We start from the raw sequence: 8,052 nt of genomic DNA, 5'->3' as shown, positions 1-8,052 counted from the left end.
TTTTAAAACTATTTTGAATGTGGCCTTTTTAATTTTAAACTGACCACTCTGGCGGAGACGCCTGACCCAGAGCGCTTTCCCTAAAGTTCGGTACCCAAAGTGCGCTTTCACCTGGTTGGGGTCTCTGCCTTCTGCCAAGCCCTACCTCCTGCAGAGGTGGGCTCCATGGTGTCTCCCGCTCCCCCGCAACTAGAGAACAGTGTAAAGAATTGTCTGCCGGGCGCGGTGGCTCACGCCTGTAATCCCAGCACTTTGAGTGGCTGAGGCAGGTGGATCTGTTGAGGTCAGGAGGTCGACACCAACCTGGCCAACATGGGGAAACCCCATCTCTACTAAAACTACAAAAATTAGCTGGGCGTGGTGGTGGGCGCCTGTAATCCCAGCTGCTCAGGAGGCTGAGGCAGGAGAATTGCTTGAACCCGGGAGGCGGAGGTTGTAGTGAGCCGAGATCGTGCCACCACAATCCAGCCTGGGCACCAAGAATGAGACTCCATTAAAAAAAAAAAGAAAGAAAGAAAGAAAGAAAAAGAAAAAAGAATTGTCAACCAGAAGGAGCGGCAATTCAGAAGCACGCTTAAGCCAAGTCCTCAAGACTAGAAAGCATGGAGCAGGGGAGGCGTTTTGAAAGGTAAGGACAAAAGACCGTGGGCATGGATGGCTGAATCCGGGTATCAGCATCGTAATTTGTTGAGAAGGAGGCCGTGCTGTGTTGCCAGTTATTAGTGGGTTTAATTTGTTGATCCACAGCCCTACTAGTGGCCTAACCAGTAGCCCAGGGCCCGGGAAGATTTGCAGGTCGTGTCAGAATTTGATTGCAGTTCCTTCCACTTGGCATGAGCAGACACCATCAGCCTGATTGGGAGGGTCATGGTGAGATGGAGCCCGCCGAGGTGGCGGCGCTGAGCTGACCACGCCACCAACCATAGAGTGGGAGCCTTTCCTGCCCCCTTAACCGCAGCTAACATCAAAAGCACTGGTATGAGCTGTCTAGCTGCACTGGAACCTGAGTTGGTCTTTGTCTGTGATTACGATTCTGCTGCGTTTATTTTGCCAGTTCATTATCCAGCCCTCTGAAATCAGGCCTCCCAAATTTAGCAGGTGCTGGGGAGGACCCACGGAGTGGCTTGTGGGGGCTAGCTGGTGAAACTGCCCTTTCCTTTCTGTTCTGTGGGTGTGATGGTGTTTGAGAAATATGGGGCTATGGTTTAGGTGCACTTCACATGTGCAAAGATGGAGAAAGCACTCACCTACACATTTAGGCTCAGAATATTGATTGAAACATTTTGAATGATCAAAAATAAAATTTTATTTTTAAAGTTTCTCTTTGAGATTTTGCTTAAGTTTTGGTAGATATTCTTAAATTTTAGTGACCTCAGTTTGGGAATTACGCCAAATATTGTGTCCTTATTATTAGTTATATAGAACTGTGCCTTAGACTTTGTTAGAAACTTCTGCTTCACCTTGACTAACTCATTTTCCATTTCTGGTTGTACAAAATTAACTGACACTTTAATGCTGTGGCCTTTAAATAAAGTACAGTGTGACAAAAAAATACAAATGTTTTCAGAGATAAATGCATTCTTTGACATCTGAGGTTACAGCAAATCTATTCTTCTCCTGCTTGCTTGTTCAGAGTTGTAATATTTGCTTTGGTGTAGAGCTGAAGACATAAATTGGTAACCAGTGGAATTATATAGCTTCAGACTTTATTTATTTTCACCATTTGTTTCACTCATATGCAAATTTATTCCATACCAGGAAATGTCAATTTAATTATATTCCACAGTACACGGTGAATCATGTATATTTAATCAAGTTGTAAATACACTAGAACCAGATAAGCTCACAAAAATATATCAGCACATGATGGGTAAGTGACTTTTCCCTGAGAAAGCGTATCTGTTTAACCTGCATGATCTCACCGCTTAGTGTTTACTTCTTTAGTCTACATTTGTTTCTCAGTTTTGAGTACAATCGTGATATGAAGAGACAAGTGAAATCACCACAATTTTGTTTTCCAAAATGTGAGACTATGCAAATACTGAAATGAGATTGAATATCCAAAATATCAAACCACAATTATGGCTTTGCTTTACTTTTTGCCCATTTAAGTGACATGTGGCCCAGAATAGTTGGTGGGTATTCCTACCACAACCTTGCTTAGAATAGTGGTTGGCTAAATATAAATTTTAGAGATGAAGTTTGTTCTATACCCGGATGTCAATGTGATTACTACGTCCACTTTACTTTCTTTAAAATACATATTTTTCTTACTTTTCACTTTCTTTTTCTTCTTGGTTGATTTATTTTGGCTCAGGGATTTTTTTCCCTTATAATCTCAAGAAATTTTTCTCATGTAAAAAGACATAATCGTGCCAGGTGTGGTGGCTCACGCTTGTAACCCCAGCACTTTAGGATGCTGAGGCGGGTGGATCACCTGAGGTCAGCAGTTTGAGACCAGTCCGGCCAAAATGGTGAAACGTCATATCTACTAAAAATACAAAAAATAGCTGGGTGTGGTGACAGGCGCCTGTAATCCCAGCTACTCAGGAGGCTGAGGCAGGAGAACCACTTGGACCCAGGAGGCAGAGCTTACAGTGAGCTGAGATCGTGCCATTGGACTCTAGCTGGGTGACAAGAGTGAAACCGTCTCCAAAAAAAAAAAAAAAAAAAAAATGTAACTTTCCCTCTCTCTCTCTCTATATATATATAAAAGATCTGGAATACAGAGAGAAGCATAATGCTTTGCAGGTCATAGATGTAATCTTTCTTCTAGGAAAAATTTCTTTCAGTTGTGACCAGAATTGGAAACATATTCCCTGCTGTCAGATAGCACTGGCTCAGGAGATGAATGAGGAGGAGCCTACAGGCTACCTCAAGGATAAGCAGCAGCAAAAGGCAAGCACAGGGGTGGCATGCACTCAGACTAGGGCTGCTCCTTCCTGGGCAAGTTTCAGAAACTCACTAACAGTTAGAGCTTGAAGCTTCCGTAGAGATGAATGCCCACGTTTTCCAGATGGGAGAACTGATGCTTAGAAAGGCTGATTTTGGGGCCAGACAGGGATCTCATTTCAGTATTTCTTGCATGAAACCATTCTACTTTCCACGTTTCTAATTTATAACTTTTTAAAGGTCATTGTAAAAAGGAAATAACATAAACATCAAGTCTGGAGGCTAGTGGTGGGATTATTCACATTTATTTTTCCACTTGACTTGATATTTCAGGAAAATAGTGATGCTTAAGTAATACCAAAATTATCCTGGGAATATAAAAAATAATATATCTGTTTACATTTTGGTGTGGGATGAGTAGAATCTTGTTTTCAAATTCCTTGTTTGAAAGGCTATTAAGAAGAATAAACTCTCACTTAACAGTTTTCTAATTCCTTGGTGGTATCCTCTGTCCTTTGGTAATGTGAAAGTAGAGCACACTTTTCTATTTTTGTTCCTGCTGCACCCCTCATAAGGTGAAGCATGCATAGAGCACTCCCAGGGTCAGCGTGAGCCCAGCACCGGCTCAGGCTGCCGATGCTCCAGAGTCAGATTCCGCCTTCCACTTAAGTGGCAGCCACAGGTAGACGTGCCCATCACAACCACCTCTGTGTGTTCATAATCTCTGTTTATTCTGCAAGTGGTTTCCACACGAAAAATGGCACAATGTTTCTCAGAAGACAACTGCATAAAAATCAACATACTTCAAATTCACAGCAAATAATCAGATAATTGATGAAACTACTTACCCAAACAATAATTGTAAATTATGCCTTCTGAATATATTTGTCATAAACTTGGAGTAAGGAATCCTCACAGGCACAGAACAATTCAAAAAATGCAAAGCTGTTTGTTAAAATACTGGTGCTTTTGGGTAGAAACTCTCATCCATATCCTGGTAAGGGTTGAAGTTGCACAGGTGTTTTCATTTGTCAAAACCCAGAAAACCATAAGCTTTAGAGTTGTGAATTATGTTGTATTACATGCAACCTTTCTTTTTAAAAATGAGCTGTAAGCGGTCTCCCAGACAGCAGCTCAGCCTCCAGGACTCTCTTCCAGCATGACCAAAGACACCTTTTCACACAAGATGGTAGCAACAAATCATAGGTGCAATCACACCAAATTCACAGAAGATCAATTGAAAATCCTCATCAATACCTTCAATCAGAAACCTTACCCAGGTTATGCTACCAAACAAAAACTTGCTTTAGAAATCAATACAGGAGTCCAGAATGCTTCTAGGACTTTAATGCTTCTAGGACTTTTCAGTGGGTTAGTCTAAAAGGTAAATGTCTTTTAAAATTTTTAATAAAAATTTATAATTTGTAAGTAAACCTTTCTGTTAACAGTCTTGATTAGAGGTTTTTAATTATGCTCAGAGATCATACATCTGTATCTTCTTCTATTTCATTTGAAAAGTACCAGTTTTCAATGTCACACCCATAATGAGGCAGAGTCTAGCTCTGTCTCCCAGGCTGGAGTGCAGTAGCACGATCTCGGCTCACTGCAACCTCCAACTCCCAGGTTCAAGCAATTCCCTACCTCAGCCTCTGGAGTAGCTGGGATTACAGGTGCACACCACCACACCTGGTTATTTTTTGTATTTTTAGTAGAGATGGGGTTTCACCATCTTGGCCAGGCTGGTCTTGAACTCCTGACCTCGTGATCCACCTGCCTCGGTCTCCCAAAGCGCTGGGATTACAGGCATGAGCCACCGCGCCCAGCCTTTTCTCTTTCTTTCTTTCTTTCTTTCTTTCTTTCTTTCTTTCTTTCTTTCTTTCTTTCTTTCTTTCTTTCTTTCTTTCTTTCTTTCTTTCTTTCTTTCTTTCTTTTTTTTTTTGAGACGGAGTCTCGCTCTGTCGCCCAGAATTGAAGAGCTAGGCACAGATTCCAGAAAAGACCAGAACCTGACTTTAGATTCAACCCAGAGCCATAGGCAAGATCAACCTGGTGTGGAGTTTCAACATAGAGAAGCCAGCCAGTGTCATATCATCTATAGCACCTCTCAATTACACACTCTTATCAAGGCATTTATGAAAACCCATACCCTGGGATTGAGTCCAGAAAACAACTTGCTGAAGAAATTGGTGCTTCAGAGTCAAGAGTCCAAATTTGGTTCCAAAATTGAAGATCTAGATTTCATCTCCATAGAAAAAGAGAACCTGTTGTGTCCTTAGAACAAGAAGCCCAGGGGCAAGATTTCTGAGGGACTTCAAGGTACAGAAGATACACAAAATGACACCAACCTCACTAGCACTCTCATTTCTCTAGAGTCAGAGCATGGTGAACACGGTCAAGTTCAGTGTATTTGATATTATCAACTTAGGCCCCAACTCTCTCTCATAGTCTTTCTGGGAATCCATCTTGCTGAAAGTGCGAGCTAAACCTTCTGAAGATGGTAAAGAACTTGGCTGGGTGTCGTGGCTCACGCTTGTAATCTCAGCACTTTGGGAGGCTGAGGCGGGAAGATTGCTTGAGCCCAGGAGTTTGAAAACAGTCTGGGCAGCATAGTAAGACCCTGTCTCTCTTATAAAAAACAAAATAAATAAAAAGGACTGTAGGAGGCCGAGACAGGTACAGGAGGCACCACACTACCCTATTAACACAGCCTGGATCCAGAGTTCAGCAGAACTTGAGACAATGAAAATAAATTTAGTAATAATCATTTTTTCAATCATCGCAGTACTTATTGATTTGGACAAAAATCAGTTAATGTCAAACACTTAAAGTGATGCTGCTCTGCCTATGGAGTAGCCATTCTTTTATTCCTATAGTTTCTTAATACATTTTCTTTCACTTAAAAAAAAAACCTTATAGTTTGATGAAGAATGACATATATACTTCATCTCAAAGAATCTTCTCACACACACTTATTAATTACAAGAGGAAAATCAGTAATTTTGCAACGGAGAAATATGGCCAACTCCACCTTAACCAAGTGGCTTAAAGTCACTGCACCAGTAATGGCACAAACCAATGTGAGATGCTTCCTGATACGATACACTAAAAAGGGCACAGTCTCTTCTGCATGTTGCTGACAAAAAGTGGGTAAGCTGAAACTGAAACTAATAATTAGGCAATGTTAAGCAAACACAAATTCAGGTTGACAGTCTGCGAAGTAGCATCCACGTACTCTTCAGCAATGGATTAATCCTAGCTACTCAGGAATCTGAGGCGGGAGGATTGTTTGAGGCCAGGAATTCCAGATCAGCTTGGGCAACATGATGAGACCCCATCTCTACAAACACCTTTTTAAAAATGAGTCGGGCTGGGTGCGGTGGCTCACGCCTGCAATCCCAGCACTTTGGGAGGCTAAGGCGGGCGGATTACGAGGTCAGGAGGTTGAGACCATCCTGGTTAACACGTGAAACCCCGTCTCTACTAAAAATACAAGAAATTTACCGGGCATGGTGGTGGGCGCCTGTAGTCCCAGCTACTCGGGAGGCTGAGGCAGGAGAATGGCGTGAACCCGGGAGGCGGAGCTTGTAGTGAGCCGAGATCACACCACGGCACTCCAGCCTGGGCGACAGAGCCAGACTCCGTCTCAAAAAAAAAAAAAAAAAAAAAAAGAGTCGGGTGTGGTAGCGTGCATCTGTAGTCTCAGTTACTCAGGAGCCTGAGGGAGGAGGATAGTTTGAAAACAGGAGATGGTGGCTGCAGTGAGCTATGATCGTGCTGTTGCACTCCAGCGTAGGTGACACAGCGCTTTCCTGTTTCCAAACAACAACAATAAGAAAACAAAAAAATGGGTAGAATAATGACAATAAAAATGGAGAAAAAGTAGGCTGACTCAGGAAATGCTTAGAAAGTGTAGCCATACCTCAAAGATATTGTGGATTTGGTTCCAGACCACCACAATAAAGTAAATATTGCTATAAACTGAGTCACACAAATTGTTTTGTTTCTTTGTGAATATAAAGTTATATTGACTGGGTGTTATGGCTCATGCCTGTAATCCTAGTACTTTAGGAGACAGAGGCGGGAGGATCACTTGAGGCGGAGGTTGCACTGAGCCAAGATGGGGCGACTACCCTCCAGCCTGGGCGACAAAGTGAGACTCTGTCTCAGAAAAAAAAAAAAAAAAAAAAAGGCCCAGCCCAGTGGCTCATGCCTGTAATCCCAGCACTTTGGGAGACCAAGGCGGGTGGATCACGAGGTCAGGAGTTCAAGACCAGCCTGGCCAAGATGGTGAAACCCCATCTCTACTAAAAATACAAAAAATAGCCAGGTGTGGTAGCGTGTGCCTGTAATCCCAGCTACTCTGAAGGCTGAGGTAGGGAATTGCTTGAACCTGGGAGTTGGAGGTTGCAGTGAGCCGAGATCGTGCTACTGCACTCCAGCCTGGGAGACAGAGCTAGACTCTGCCTCATTATGGGTGCGACATTGAAAACTGGTACTTTTCAAATGAAATAGAAGGTGCAGATGTATGATCTCTGAGAGTAATTAAAATCCTCTAATCAAGACTGTTAACAGAAAGGTTTACTTACAAATGATACATTTTCATTAAAAAATGCACTTATCTTTTAGACTAATCTGCTGAAAAGTCCTAGAAGCATTAAACAAAACATAAGCAGAAAGCACCTTGGTGCCATAACTTTGGATTCTCCATATCATCACTCACTACAAGGAACCAAAGCCTCTTGGAGAAATGGCTGCTTTCTGACTGCAGGCAGGAGATGTGCAAAATCAATCTAGATCATCTTGTTATACCGGAAAGCAAGGGCACATTTTTTTTTTTTTTTTTTGTACTATACTTTAAGTGCTAGGGTACATGTGCATAATGTGCAGGTTTGTTACATATGTATACTTGTGCCATGTTGGTGTGCTGCACCCGTCAACTCGTCAGCACCCATCAACTTGTTATTTACATCAGGTATAACTCCCAATGCAATCCCTCCCCTCTCCCACCTCCCCGTGATAGGACCCGGTGTGTGATGTTCCCCTTCCCGAGTCCAAGTGATCTCATTGTTCAGTTCCCACCTATGAGTGAGAACATGCGGTGTTTGGTTTTCTGCTCTTGCAATAGTTTGCTGAGAATGATGGTTTCCAGCTGCATCCATG

At 42.5% G+C, this 8,052-nt stretch overlaps 1 pseudogene; it reads left to right on the top strand.

The window, feature by feature from the left end:
• The first annotated feature begins 4,051 nt into the window (after positions 1-4,051).
• On the top strand, positions 4,052-5,278 carry LOC104670539 (annotated as a pseudogene).
• The last annotated feature ends 2,774 nt before the right edge of the window (positions 5,279-8,052 follow it).

Source organism: Rhinopithecus roxellana, chromosome 11 (assembly GCF_007565055.1).
Source record: "Rhinopithecus roxellana isolate Shanxi Qingling chromosome 11, ASM756505v1, whole genome shotgun sequence".
In the NCBI taxonomy this organism is placed as follows: domain Eukaryota; kingdom Metazoa; phylum Chordata; class Mammalia; order Primates; family Cercopithecidae; genus Rhinopithecus; species Rhinopithecus roxellana.
Note: the sequence above shows the minus strand (reverse complement) of the source record. Positions and strands in the feature narration are given on the sequence as shown.